The following is a 14,985-nucleotide window of genomic DNA, read 5'->3' as shown; positions in this document are numbered from 1 at the left end:
AAGGACTGCTACGAGGTGTATAATTACTACATTTCGGCATGGTCGAGCATAAAATAATTTATAATGCTAACAGCTAATAAATTAACACGAGGTAAACGTTAAAATTCTGCAGCTAAGAAAGAAAGAAAGAAAGAAAGAAAGAAAGAAAGAAAGAAAGAAACGAGCTCCATGAAGCGCTGCCTAAAATACTTCAAAATAACACACAAAATTGTTTACTATTACGGAAAGTGGATAAAATAATCTATAAAAAGTGAAATCTCAAACTGAAGAACATAATGTTTATTTCTTTTATAATATTAATAGCCTTCAATACAACCATGTTTTCTTTGGTGAACAGTAATATTATTGATAAATTAAAGTAATAAGATAACACAATTCGTAAAAATAAATACAAATAAAATGATGACTGATGAGGTAACATAAATCCAATTAACACAAATAGAAGACAAATATAATGCACTTCCTTTTTTAACATATTTTAGTATTAATCAGTGACTCTAATATGATGATGATGATGATGATGATGATGATGATGATAATAATAATAATGATAATAATAATAATAATAATAATAATAATAATAATAATAATAATAGTAATAGTAACAATTACAACAATACTTATGGCTGTTAAGGAACCCGGAGGTTTATTGCCGCCCTCACATAAACCCGTCATCGGTCCCTATCCTGAGCAAGTTAATCCACTCTCTACAATCATATCCCACCTCCCTCAAATACAACTCAATATTACCCTCCCATCTTCGTCTCGGCCTCCCCAAAGGTCTTATTTCCCTCGGCCCCTCAACTAACACTATATATGTATTTCTGGATTCGCCTATACGTGCTACATGCCCTGCCTATCTCAAACGTCTGGATTAATGAGCCTAATAATGTCAAGTGAAGAATAAAATGTATGCAGTTCTGCGTTATGTAACTTTCTCCATTCTCCTGTAACTTCATCCCTCTTTGCCCCAAATACTTTCCTAAGTATCTTATTCTCAATCACCCTTAACCTCTGTTCCTCTCTCAAAGTGATAGTCCAAGTTTCACAGCCATATAGAAGAACCGGTAATATAATTGTTTCATAAATTCTAACTCTTAACTTGTTCGAGAGCAGACTGGATGATAAAAGCTTCTCAACCGAATAATAAAACGCATTTCCGATATTTATTCTAAGTTTAATTTCCTCCCGAGTGTAATTTATATTTGTTACTGTTGCTCCAAGATATTTGAATTTTTCCACCTCTTCAAAGGATAAATTTCCAACATTTATATTTCCATTTCGTACAATATTCTGGTCACGAGACATAATCATATACTTTGACTTTTCGGGATTTACTTCCACACCTATCTCTTTACTTGCTTCAAGTAAAATTCCCGTGTTTTCCCTAATTTTTTGTGGATTTTCTCCTAATATAGACACATCATCCGCATAAAGAAGTAGCTGATGTAACCCGTTCAATTCCATATTTTTTCTGTTATCCTGGACTTTATTATTATTATTATTATTATTATTATTATTATTATTATTACTATTATTATTATGTACAGTAATATGTTCAGGCTGTCAGTGTTCATTAGGCTCACTTGACAGGTCATATATAATAGAATGAACTCCTCTTCAATACTGGAGGCCTTTCAGCCCGCCTCACAGTGTGTAATTTAGCGGGTCAGACGGCCAAAAATCATTTCTCGAAAACTAATCGCTCAACTTTCATAAAATTTAGCATGTACCTTCAATTATTGAAGTGGATAAGTTTTTAATAATGAAAACAAAAATAGCAACTATTTTTACTGAAAATAAAAATAGTAATATTGTAAAAAAAATTCGATTCGAGTGAAAAAAATTAATTAATGTTCGTAATGTGGAATTAATGATCATAATGTTGAATGCACTTAAAATTGAAAGCGTAAAGCGAAGGAATATTGCTACATATCTTACTCGTTCGGACGTCAGATGCATCCCTATCAGAATCTGTATCCTCGCTGTTAGTCTCTCCTTTGACAGCACCGACAATGGAGGCTCGGAGACAACTGCAGCACTACTATTGAAATCGACCGCGATTTCCCCTTCTTAATTTCTTTAAGCTGGTGATGTAAGGGTCCAAAGACATAAGTAGCCTGAGTAAAAGATCGGTATTTGTGTCTTTCTTGATGTTGTTCTTGCGAAGACTTCTCTGAAAAGTCTAATATAGTATTTGTTCCTCGTTTCCTGGGCTTCCTCAGATAGTTTGCCAGTAAGTATAATAGTGTCCTGTGACCTTCTGTCCATGACCCAAGAGTTTGTGAAGGATTGTAGGCATATAATACTATTTGTGCTATCACTCAAGGAAATACTAGTGGAAACACTAGTAATGCCCCACTTCGATTATTGTGATTTTCTACTGACTGACCTCAATGTCAACCAGTCGCAAAGATTACAACGTGTTCATAATTCTTGCGTTCGCTACGTCTGCGATGTCAGCTGCGCTGACCACATTACCCCATCCTTCCAAACTCTAAACTGGCTACTCCTTAACGAACGCAGAAATTTTCATTCTCTTGTTCTCCTTTTCCAAGTCCTTCACACCTCTACACCTACCTACCTTGCCTCCCGTTTCACTTACCTGTCATCATATCATAATCTCTTCACTCGCACGCAAAATAGCCGCATACTAGCCATACCAACACACAAGACATCATCGTATTCATCATCATACACAATCTCGCTCTCGCGCTTGTGGAATACCCTTCCCACTGACATCAGAGACTATCGGAATTTAGTAGCGTTCAAAAGCAAACTTATTAAGCATTTTCTTACTGCGTAGAGTAGGTTTACTTTTTACTGAATTAATAAAAAAAATATTTTTTTTTCTCTCTTCTTAACTTTTAAGATAAATTACCTAGCTATTATTAATCAGATAATTTTTTAGTACTTTAATTTTTATTGTATTTGTGAATTTAATATCAACTGTAATTATATAATTGTATTCTTAATATTGTAGTTGTAATCCCTTGGTAGAGGGGAAGAGAAGGCCTCATGGCCTTATCTCTACCAGCTTGAATAAATAAAAATAAACTCTGTCTTATTGACCAGACAACTCGCTACAATATCGGAAAACAGCCCGTTTAATATTTGCGATTTTTCTTGAGAGTTTTCTATTCCAGCTTCTGCTATTATACGATTCAACAAAATGTCTGTTGTTTCTTTCTGGCAGAAGATTTTTCTTGCAATATCGTATAATCTTTGTCTCCGTCTAAATGCCATCTTGTACCCTATCATTAAATAAAGAAATTATAAATGAGATGGCTTTATAAACAATACAGTACTAATTTGTAGTGATATTTCATAACCGTAAATTGAAATAATAGTCATTATTTGTAATATAAATCCACAGTTCGGTTTTTCATCTAGTATAAACTTTAAGTAATTATCACATTATCAGTATTTTTACGTTCTAAAAATAGCAAGCTTTTCTTGGAATATAATAAAAAAGGCGCAATTTTTTATTTTAGAATCTAAAAACAGAAATGTCAGACAATATCTTACAACATAAATCAGAATCGGGGAGCTTCGGGATACTTTTGTAAGTCTGCGTGAGCAATTTTTCAATTACCGGCAGAACATATTTACTACGATATTAAAAACTTCACAATATAACGACTAATGACATAATATGATTAAAACATCACTGTGTCAGAATAATATACACATAAACAAAGTCAGAAAATACATTACTCGCCATAACACAAAAGATTAAGTTGCCAGAAACGTGTCCTGAAACGCGCGTCAGAAATAAGCTTAGCGCCAAGGGACCAAGCACACACACAAACTCTCACTTTCAGCTCTCACCACTGAGGAGAGTTGAAGAGCAGTCATCATCTGCAGTTTTATGACCCACTGACGTAATAGAACAATGGCAGGTGGGGCACATCCTGTTATTCGCATTTTGAAACTCGATTTCTGGCCGGGTTTTGAGGTGATCGGTACCACTGTGGACAGGTGAGAAATGGTTGCATGACACTACTGGATAAAACCCTATTCGCTACCTGTCATCATAGTTCCTCTTTTCCGAAGGTCGATTCCAAATATGCCTCCATTCGTCTCTGTCTTCCCAAGCTTTTTCCCTGTTTATTTCATCTCACTTGTATCCCCGTTCCTTCAAGTTCTTCTGAATTTCATCTATTCACATTTCCCGTGGTCTTGACATTGGTCGTCTTCCTTTCACTTTTAAATTTAATATTCTCTTTGACAGACTTTCCCTTTCCATTATTTTAAGGTGCCCTACCACTGTAAGCTCTTATTTTCTAATTGCCAAGGCATACCTGTATCAATAATAATTCAAATCCCCTGTACTTGTGCTTAGCTGAAAGCGCCACTACTTCAGAATATAAACAATTACTTACCATTTGATCCAAAAGTTCCAATAACGTCGATGGCTCCGAAACGAGTCTGCAGATCTCCTGGCATCGCCACACGCATTAGATGTTGCCATCGTTTGGGCTTCAGCTCATCTCGTTCTCTGATAGCCCTGCTGCTGTCGGGATCTCTGTCCCCCTCCGTCTGTGTGGCAGCGTCTATCGTCATCTTCTCAGTTGTTTCACGTTCAGCTAAAAGACAGTGTAATTCTGAGTTAAAATCTTCATAATACACTGTTTGCTAACTATGAAGAGGATAAATAGGTACTGTCCGGCCGAATGGTTATGTCGCATCCCGGTTTCTCACACTCGTTTGTCTTGTCCTCTCTGTAAGGGATAGTGTCTGAGTTGTTTGGTTCTCTCTGCAAATATCTTCTGTACGGAATTGCATTTTACGTAGTATTATAGAACTTTTTTTAAGTAATTTTAAGAAAAAAACATTAAATAAGTAACTGTAATGTGATTTCCTTCGTTTTGACGAGCATGTGACATAACCACTCGGATGGACAATAGCATGACAACATGTACATCACTAAACTATTAACAAGTGAATCATACAAGTAAAGTCTGAAAAGAAATCTAAAGATGAAGCACGTAGTAACGGTTACTTCTAATAAAGGTATAACCTCGAGGAAAAATAAATTTAGGGATCTGAAATAATATGTAGATAATCAAAATGATATTCATTGCATCACAGAGTCGGTAAATGAATCATGAAATTAGAAATGTGGTCCCAATTGGAAAGCATTCTTCTGAAGTATGTAAATTATTACATAATAATTATCACAGCGTAATGATGTTATTGGTAACATTGAAATCATGTAGGTCATGTATGCATAATGCTTTATTGGAGAAAGTATTCAAAAGACGCTTGTTATGTTTATTGGAACAAATCTCAAACACATTAACTAAAATTCCAATATATTTACGTGATCCAATACACTGTAAGGGCATTTTTATTGTACGAACAGTCATCTCCCTCCTACAGTGTTATTAGAAACTGTCAATTTTATAAAATAATAGAATACTGAAGTCTTCTAACATATGCAGAATATCAATAATATTGAACAAATTGTTCACTTTTGAACCCATAATAGTAATCTTTTCTCGTGAGTTATTTTACGATGCTTTATCAACTGCTATTATGAAATGAAGGTGATAATGTCAGCTAAATGAGTCCAGAAAAAGAAGCCTGAAAGAGGCCCAGCATTTGTTCTCTATGGGTTCTAGTTAGTTACTGCTTCCTACTTTGAAATATTTTTACAAGTCACTGTGACGTAAACAATTATTGTACCTTCACAAAAGTCAGATTCGGAGGTTTGTGTGGATGTCTGTCTAACGATGATCACCACAGGATCTACGTAGACCTCGGTGTCTCTGGTCTCTACTGTGTTGGGTTCAGCTGAAAAGCAATATTCTTCTGAGTTGAAATATACAAGAAACTGCGCATGCTCAGTGACATAGAGCATAGCTACACAAGCTATCGCTAAGGGAGTTATTGAAATTCGTTCTATTTCGAGTGCTGCAGTAAACCGTTCTGAAACGCACTTGAGAAAATACAAAGAAAATGGATTTGTTATATAATTGATATCAACGACCCAGTTCAAAAGGAAACAACTGAAAATTTAAAGTTTTGACAAAACTACATTTTAAAGCAATATGTTTCTTTGAGAAACCAAAGGATCATTGAAATTGCTCCATAATTTTGTTAATAATGTTTCATATAGCTATATTATAAGTTTCAAATAATTAAAATGTGTTAATTGGATTTTTCACAGCAACATGAAGCTTACAAATTCAGGTTTATCATAATTTTAAATTATGAGTTGTTTCCCTCTTGAACTGGGCCGTCTATATATCTTTAGACCTTGGTGAGGATACTGACACGCCGCACAGAAGTGAAGTCTTCCGTCTCGTCTCAGTATCTCTGAAAGCTCAGACATGTGCGAGTCATGCGGAGGAGAGCGCATTCAAGCCTGGTCGCAATGATTTTTATTTCCTGAATAACTCGAAAATGGAGTTCTACAGAGTCATGGGAAAGTGGAATAATTATTAACCAAATCCTATCAGTTATTCCTAGGCTTGACCTGGCCCAAAAAAAAGATAAAAAACGAATCATTACTTGGGAGGTAGTTCGTCTTCTTCAAACAAAATAAAAAAACAGTTGTGAAAAAATGTTCTCCAAAACACAATTTTAACGTTATTCCGAACGTAAATTAATATGACCAGCATTGTCTTCGTTTGTGTCTACTCGTACTTGCTAATAATGCTTCCACTTTTCGTCTCTTAGGTTTCTTGCTACTCTCCTGAAAGTATTTCCTAGGACATTCCTCTGCTGGGACCAGATTCCAATTTTCAGGGCAATATACTGGTGATTCCCAAGCTATGATTGCATATAACACATTTTCTGGAAAAGTTACAGTAAAATTCAACCACTAACTCTTCTTAGCTAAAATTTCCTAACACTGGGATTACTTTTAGTCCATTTTTAAAACACAATGTATAAACATATTAGGTCCTTGACAGAAAGGAAGACCATTATTTTAACATTCTAACACGAAATTCTATAGCGTTTTAATAAGACAGTGACAGTAAACATAACATAACAGCCAAAATAATTTAAACGAAGATATTACCATTCTTTTCCTCCGTCTCTTCTTCTGATACAAGACTGGTGTCTGATAATGTTGTAAAATCCATGACAGTCAGTATTTCTGCAAAAAGCAAAATGAACTTGATCGTTGAGCATGTCATTGCTTTTACTGAATATCATATTACCCTTTCAACACCAAAGGTAAAAAAAAAATTTAATTTCTATATTTTATCGCAATAAAGGAGTAATCCCTCGTAAGGTTACATTTTTTAACGTGTAGCTTGAGACTTACGTTTGGGGTGGAATGATTGTTATGGTGAAAAAACACAAAGAATAAACTACTTAAAATGTTTTAATTTCGAGACAACAAAAAAAAACAGAAATGTGTTATCAACATTACAATGAGTTATTTTATAAAATAATAAAAACACAACCATCTCTTGCAAAGTATTACAAAAATTCAGAATTAAAAATTTTTGTCATATTACTTATTATGGAAATTGAGAAAGCAGTTATATCCCGAAGTCAAGCACGGATTTACTTTGCATTTTGGAGCGAACTGCCTTTAGGGCAAATTTTTGCATCTGCCTTTGGCGAGTCCTGATAACCATCATATCGGACATTGTTAACTGGATGGATCACAAATTTTCTTCGTTTCGGAGAGATCCCTTGACGTTCATTAGAACGACGCCTTTTGTTCTTTCCTTTCTCAGCTGAGATGTGTGCTTGGAACTTTGCAAGAGAATATTCACATTTCTGATTTCGCGGTTTCTGATGTCTACGATACAACCGGCCATTCACAACAGCAACATTAATGCTCCAATATATTATTCTAGTGTGCCATCTTGTCGGTGTTAAATCAGTTCTGTACAATTCCAAGGGCATATCCGCCAAATCTACTCCTTCCATAAAGTGGCTATGTTTTGAATCAACTTTGGGACATTTTAACTCTACGGATTTCTTTTCGTTTACGCTCCATCTCTTACATTTTACTTCAGGATGAATAGCTGCGTAAGTTGACACGAAATTCACTATTTTTCTGTCACACCACCTTACCAGTGCAACACAGTTCTCCCTTTCCACACGCCAGTCGTAACTAGCTTTTCCACACCGTTTGAGTAGAATCCTAATAGAACACATTTCCCAAGCACAAGAAACCAATAACGACGCTGTGAATACAAAACTAGACATGGTACTGTCGAAATATTTTGCTTACAGCACTGTGCTCAGTATAGAAAATACGAGAAAATGTGGCTTGTTTGAATCTAAATCTTACAAAATCACAATTTTTACACAAACATTTTGTCAAGTAACTTCAGTGATGTTGAACGATAATTTTCAGCATTCAAAAATCTCCTTGTGGGCAACAAAGTATGACAACAGATAAGCTTCAAACGCTGTTAGGTATGTTTTGTAACCAGATAAAGTAAGGTAAGCAAAGAAATGAAGTGCACATTTTGAATCTTGTGCGAAATGCCCGACATATTATTCTCATTATTATAGAATAGTAGCAAACTCTAGTCAAAATCCGGTTGGGAAAGCCAGATATAACAGCTGGGGGGTCATCATGCTAACCACATGTTGCCTCCATTCTGGTTGGATAATCGTCCGCCTCTGTTTCGGCAGGAACGTAAGGCCAGCAGCGGGCTGTGCGGTCTGGGCCCTTCAACAGCTGTGACGTCACGGATTATTATAATTATTATTAGTATATTATTATTATTATTATTATTATTATTATTATTATTATTATTATTATTATTATTATTATTAAAACATAAAATGAATAATTTTGGACTCATCACGTTTTCCCTTCTGCTCTCCATATCATATATAATATATCATGTCATAATATCTTATCATCATTACATCATACCATTTCGTAGCATATATCATTTCATGTCAAATATCATATCATATGAATAGTACAGGGAAAAACTCTGGTAAGCCACGTTTTACTGTTTTCACAGCACAGCAAATTAAAAGTTTCAAGATCCATTACATTACATTATCTTGAGTTGTTGAAATTTAGTAAGGAAAATAAACTACAGGTGGCTACTTTGCAGTTCTCAAAGCTTGTGAACTACACTAACAATTCCTACCACTACTTCCTCTCTATTCGCAAGAGGGTAAAGACCAGACATTTGTGAGAAACTCTATACGCCAAGAGCGAATGTCACAGTCAGCAGTTTTAAAATTGGAAAACCTTTTATTAAGAAACTGTCACAACAATTTCGATTTTATGATGTCGTCATAGGGGAGTTTCACAAACAATATGGGACAGTCATTCTCCAGTTTAAATTATAGATGAGTAGGTAATTGTAAATATTCACACCATTTAGTTACTGCTTCCCTATTTTGAAATATTACTACGCGTCACTGATGTAAACAATAACTGTACCTTCAGAAGAAATAGACTCTAATTTCTCTGTCTGCATCCATGCGTCCTTCTTCTCGATGACTTCGGGCACCTGCGTTGCTGCGTCCGTCTTCTTCTTCCTCACTGTTGCTTCTATTAGAAAAAAGGTAATGAGCTGTTGAATATTCTAATTTCCAGATAAAAGAAACTGCGCATGCTCAGAGAATAGAACATAGATACACAAGCTATCGCTAAGGGAGTTATGGAAATTCGTTCTGTTTCGAGTGCTGTCGTATACAGTTCTGAAACTCACTTTAGAAAATACAAAGAAAATGGATTTGTTATATAATTGATATCAACGACCCAGTTGAATAATTATTGCCCAAATCCTATCAGTTATTATTACGTTTGACCTGGTCAAAAAAAATATAAAAAACGAACCATTACATGGGAGGTAGTTTGTCTTCTTCAAACAGAATAAAAAATCAAACAAAACGGTTATGAAAAAAATGTCCTCCAAAACATAATCTTAACGTTATTCAGCTCGTAAACTAATCTGACCAGCGTAAGTTAGTTTGCGACTACTCATACTTGCTAATAACCAGGCTTCGAGACTTCGGACCCGATAGAGCAGTTCAGTGGGAAATCTGCATAACGGCGTACTGAGTATAGTGGTAAAGCATACAGTGGGTGGGGGTACTGTAGAATGAATGCCAACAAATACGCAAAGGAAAACGCTCTGGATTTGAAGGTTCTGACGAATAATTTGGTTTTCATACAAATCTATTTTCAAACTCTCTGAAACTATTACACGGTTAAAAAAGTCAGGGCAAAAGATGCCAGAAGCCCTGAAATTAATTAAGGAAATGACACAGAAAATTAATGAGGCACCAAGTATACCGGTTACTGACCGTGTAAAATAGAAGTGGAAATCAATTTTATGTAAAAATAACGAATATGGATCACTGTGTAATATAAACAGCAAATTAGTGGACATAGAGTCACCCGAGAATAAAGGACTGTCTCTTAGAGACTGCAATATTGTTAGGTTTTCTTCGTTTTGCACCTATCACGCCATGCGATGTAGAGCGCAGCTTTTCACAGTATCAACTGTGGTTTGCAGATAACCGAAAAAGATTTACGTTTGAGACACTGAGAATGTATCTTGTATACATTGCAATTCGGTACTGTAAATGCACTTACTAAAGACCTATAGGATAAATGAAGAAATTAAAATTGCTATATGTTTATTTCCACCATTAACACTGTGTATAATTAAACACAAATGCTTATAAAAGGTAGGAGAATAAATACTTTTCACATTCTTTTGACATTGTCATTGTGTAATGTATATTTACTTTCAGAATGTACTTACGTGTGTATTTCCCCATACTACCATACTCTATTCTAAATAGTAACGTTGTTATCTCAACACATCTCTACCTTTCACTACCTGCAGCGAGTCAACAACCTACAGTACATGCACAGTAAACTTATTGTATCGGGTCCCAAGTCTCGAAGCCTGCTAATAACATTTGCTAAAAAATGACCAGTAAACAATGAAAGACAAAAAATGCAAATAAATGCAAAATAAAAGTAGGCATAGACTATATTGGTTCATGTTAAAATGAAACGGCTTTATATTGTATCCTGCATTGTCTGTGATATCTCAGAAAAATATGATATTTCATCAACTTCCAGCCCTGTTCAACACTCACCAACTCCCCACTATTTTCCTACCTCCCTTCTGATATTCCCATTACATTCACTCCTCTATTTCTTCACATTGCTTCCTTCAACTTTTCCATCTTACCTTGCGACGAAAGGGTTCCAATAGGTGATCTTTCTTCTGCTGTGCTAATCTGCGTCATGGTGTGCCCTTCCCTGGTATCCCCCTCCCGGACATCCGAATGGGGGGATAGTTTACGTCCGGAATCTTTTACCAGGGCCGAGCTCATCATGTACTTTTCAGTTAGATTCCGGAGACAGATAAATGCGGAAGTTCCCCATTGCTTCCGCATACCACTCTCTCTTTCGCATCTTAAAAGATCCCAGGGGGCCCCAGCGTGGAGGTGAGGAGAGTGGATTTGACTAATTAGGCCCTCCGGACTTCACCGAAATTCACCGCAAGGTTAAATATCAGTTCCATCAGGGTTTTTGACCCGATCAAAGACCGGGAAATCCCAATTAGCCTTTGCCCCCCTCATTGAGTCTAAAACATTACAAAGATCATCACTGTAAATATATCAACTAAGATCCTTATTGAACAGAAAGAAGAAAGTTAGTCTTCAAGGATGATTTAAGGGGAGAATGTAGGTATGTTTGGTGACAAATCTCAATATTTTTAACATTATAATCTGAAAAATCCAAGGATGGTTAAAAACATTCTTGTCTACTAGTGTGCAAAATTGCATGATTCTATCTTAACTACATTCAGAGAAAAGGGTACATAAAGTGCACCAATTTAACATGGCGGAAATAGGGACCTACCGATGCCTACATTCTCCCCTTAAGATTAAAGTTATGTCATTAAAATACTAGATATGTAGAATTAACATTATTACTAAGAAATAAACATGAAGTTCTGTCTACATTAATAATAAGATTATTAGAACGACACCATTTTTAAATTCACAAATACCATTAATTAATTTTCAGTGTGCGCAATACCTAGACGCTGAACAAGAACAAGATGAAGTTAAACTTCTATCAAGTTTAAGTAAACAACACTTCCTAATATTAATTTATGCAGTGATAAGAGAAGTTGTCAAACAAATTCTAAGGAAAAATCGCGAACTGAATATAATTTATTAAGAGGTTAGGTATAACTTACAGCAGCAATACTTTTGGAAATATTCAACATTTTTTTCCTCCATTACTATATCTTGTACAACAATAAAAATTGGTATGTGTAAAACACTGTCCTTCTGCTATGCAAAAAAAAATATTTCTTACTATTTAAAAAAAAAATTCAAAATCCAAAATGGTGGCAGTTCACTGTGCAGTGATGAAGTGTTTCCCTCATAACTCATAAAATTTCTCTCTTTTATATTAATGTTGAAACTCATATTTACAATATAATGCACTTTCAACTATATACATTAATATATATGTTTATCTTTTTTTTTTCATTTTGTGTTAGAAGACAATAGTGATATCTCAGCATTTTTTAAGGAATTTATTTTTTACCAGACAATCTATCAAAGGTATAGAAGTGATTTTACTTCATATTGTAGATATAACATGCATAAAGACACAGAAAACAATTCATTACAAAAGGTTGATAGTTTTTTATTTACGAGAGGAACGCTTCAGAAACTGCACAGTGAACTGCCTCCATTTTGAATTTTTAAAAATTTACAAATAATTTTTTTAATCGTAATTTTTTTTCATATAGCAGAAGGACAGTCTTTTACACAAAATAATTTTCATTATTGTACAAGATACAACAAAGGAGGAAAAAAATGTTGAATATTTCCAAAATTTTACTGCTGTACAGTAAGTTATAACTAACCCTTTAAAGTAATAATTGAGGCTATCAAGTGCAAAACTCGCCTTATCCAAAATTAAAAAAAAAATGAGTTACATATGGGATGTTGTACTTCTTGCAGCTCTCAATCTACTGATATAGTCGGTTTGTGCAAAACTTGTTTATTTTAAAGTGTACATGCGCTATAATCTGTAGACCTACTATCAACTTCCATAAGATCGTTAAAAGCATAAAAAATCGAAATTATCCTTAAGATATAAATGTTAATATATTTAATAGTATTAAATAATTAACACACGTAATTATATACAATCCAGTACTTAATTATTTGTTCGGTGGGATGAGTATGTTTCTTTTTAAAGGCAACAAATTCTTTGTATAGTTGCCTAGTTTTAGGGCGGAAAGCTGTAGTCTCGTTTCTATTTCTGCATTTAGCCTATTTTTGTAATTTGTTTTCAAGATAAAAACGCAAAAAATCCAGATATGAAACTGATCAATGTTATATTTCTTTTTAGATCTCTAATAGTATTAATAATATAATTAAATATAATAATTATTCATATTTATTTTGTAGCCTATATTACTATTATATTATAATTATTATTATTATTGGTGATGTTCCATGTTTTTATTGATTCATATTTTCATGACTTTGTATACGGTAAATTTAGCAGTAGGCCTATTCTCCAAGTTTAAAATACTATTTAAATACAATTTACGATTCACAGAATTCCACAGGTTCAGAAGCACTGCATTATACGATTTATTTTGTTTGTGTTTATTGATAAGGAAGGATGGCCATAAAACAATGTAGTGTATTTGAAACCACAAAACCTCATTGTCCTCAGTAATATTTTAATTACGTCGCGCGTTCCGTAATGTTTTTTATATGTGCCTGTCCAATCGAGGCTTAATTATCAGCCCATAATATACACATTTATTCCTAGAATAGGCATTGAAGCTACAAAACGTAAATGTTTTTATTCCCTACATATTGTTGCAGTTTTCAAGCAGAAATCGTAATATAACTTAGAAAACTTACCTTAGTTTGGAAGAGGTTCATCCTGGTTGTCCCATGAGAATCGAACCAAGCTCCTCAATTCACGTACTCTTCATAAAGCGCTAGCTTTGCTTGCGTTAAATGAAATCAAAACTCATAATGGCGGTCCAATATGTCATTTACATTGTTGAAGGGCATTGTTACGCGTTGAGCGATGAATGCGAATTCCATAGAGAACGAAAAAATGGAACTAGCGTCAGTGAGTAAACGTTGTAGATAAAAAAATTGTTAATATTTGGGTTGAGAACTTTCGGCCTGATTATTATTATTATTATTATTATTATTATTATTATTATTATTATTATTATTATTATTATTGTTATTATTATTATTATTATTATTATTATTATTATTATTATTATTATTATTATTATTATTACTATCAAACACTTTCCCTAAAGAGAAATTGCCTAGAAAACAATATATATACATATATATATATATATACATATATAAATTTAGCTTCACTTATGAAAAGGTTGCCAGATTTGACAAAGCGTATTACATATAATTTGGAAACACAACTAAAAGGTAAAATGATATACATTTGAAACGGTTAGGGAATCGAATATACAAAATGTCAGAAAAAGTTATACCTAAGTAGCGTTTGTGTTCATTTACAGTTAAGAAAAGGGGTGGGGAAATCATCAGATAGGTTAGAATGATTTTAATGCCATATACCGCGAGAAAAATAATAATAAGGATGTATTGGCATTGATATCTAAACCAATCAACAGCCATCGGTTCAGATAACTTGAAATTTCCATTATCACTCCCATACAAGTGATTTCTCAATATCTGAACCGATCCTTCGAGGGCACTAATGGCTATTTCCTTCACAAAACAAAATTTTGAATAGTACATATTACTGTAAATGGAACCGACCACAAGGGAATTTAAATAATGTCGTTTTTATACTTTATGCTTAAACAGAAACATCTATATGGCTTTGGTTTAAACCGTATTTTTAAGTTTTGTGAAGAAATTTATATAACGTACATTTTATGATGCAGTTATGTATTGCATTCATGTTAGTTGAGTTTTATCAACAGTAATCTCACTAGACGTTTTGATTTAACTAGAGAAAAT

The sequence above is a fragment of the Periplaneta americana genome, chromosome 4 (assembly GCF_040183065.1).
Source record: "Periplaneta americana isolate PAMFEO1 chromosome 4, P.americana_PAMFEO1_priV1, whole genome shotgun sequence".
In the NCBI taxonomy this organism is placed as follows: domain Eukaryota; kingdom Metazoa; phylum Arthropoda; class Insecta; order Blattodea; family Blattidae; genus Periplaneta; species Periplaneta americana.
This window is presented reverse-complemented; position numbering follows the sequence as displayed.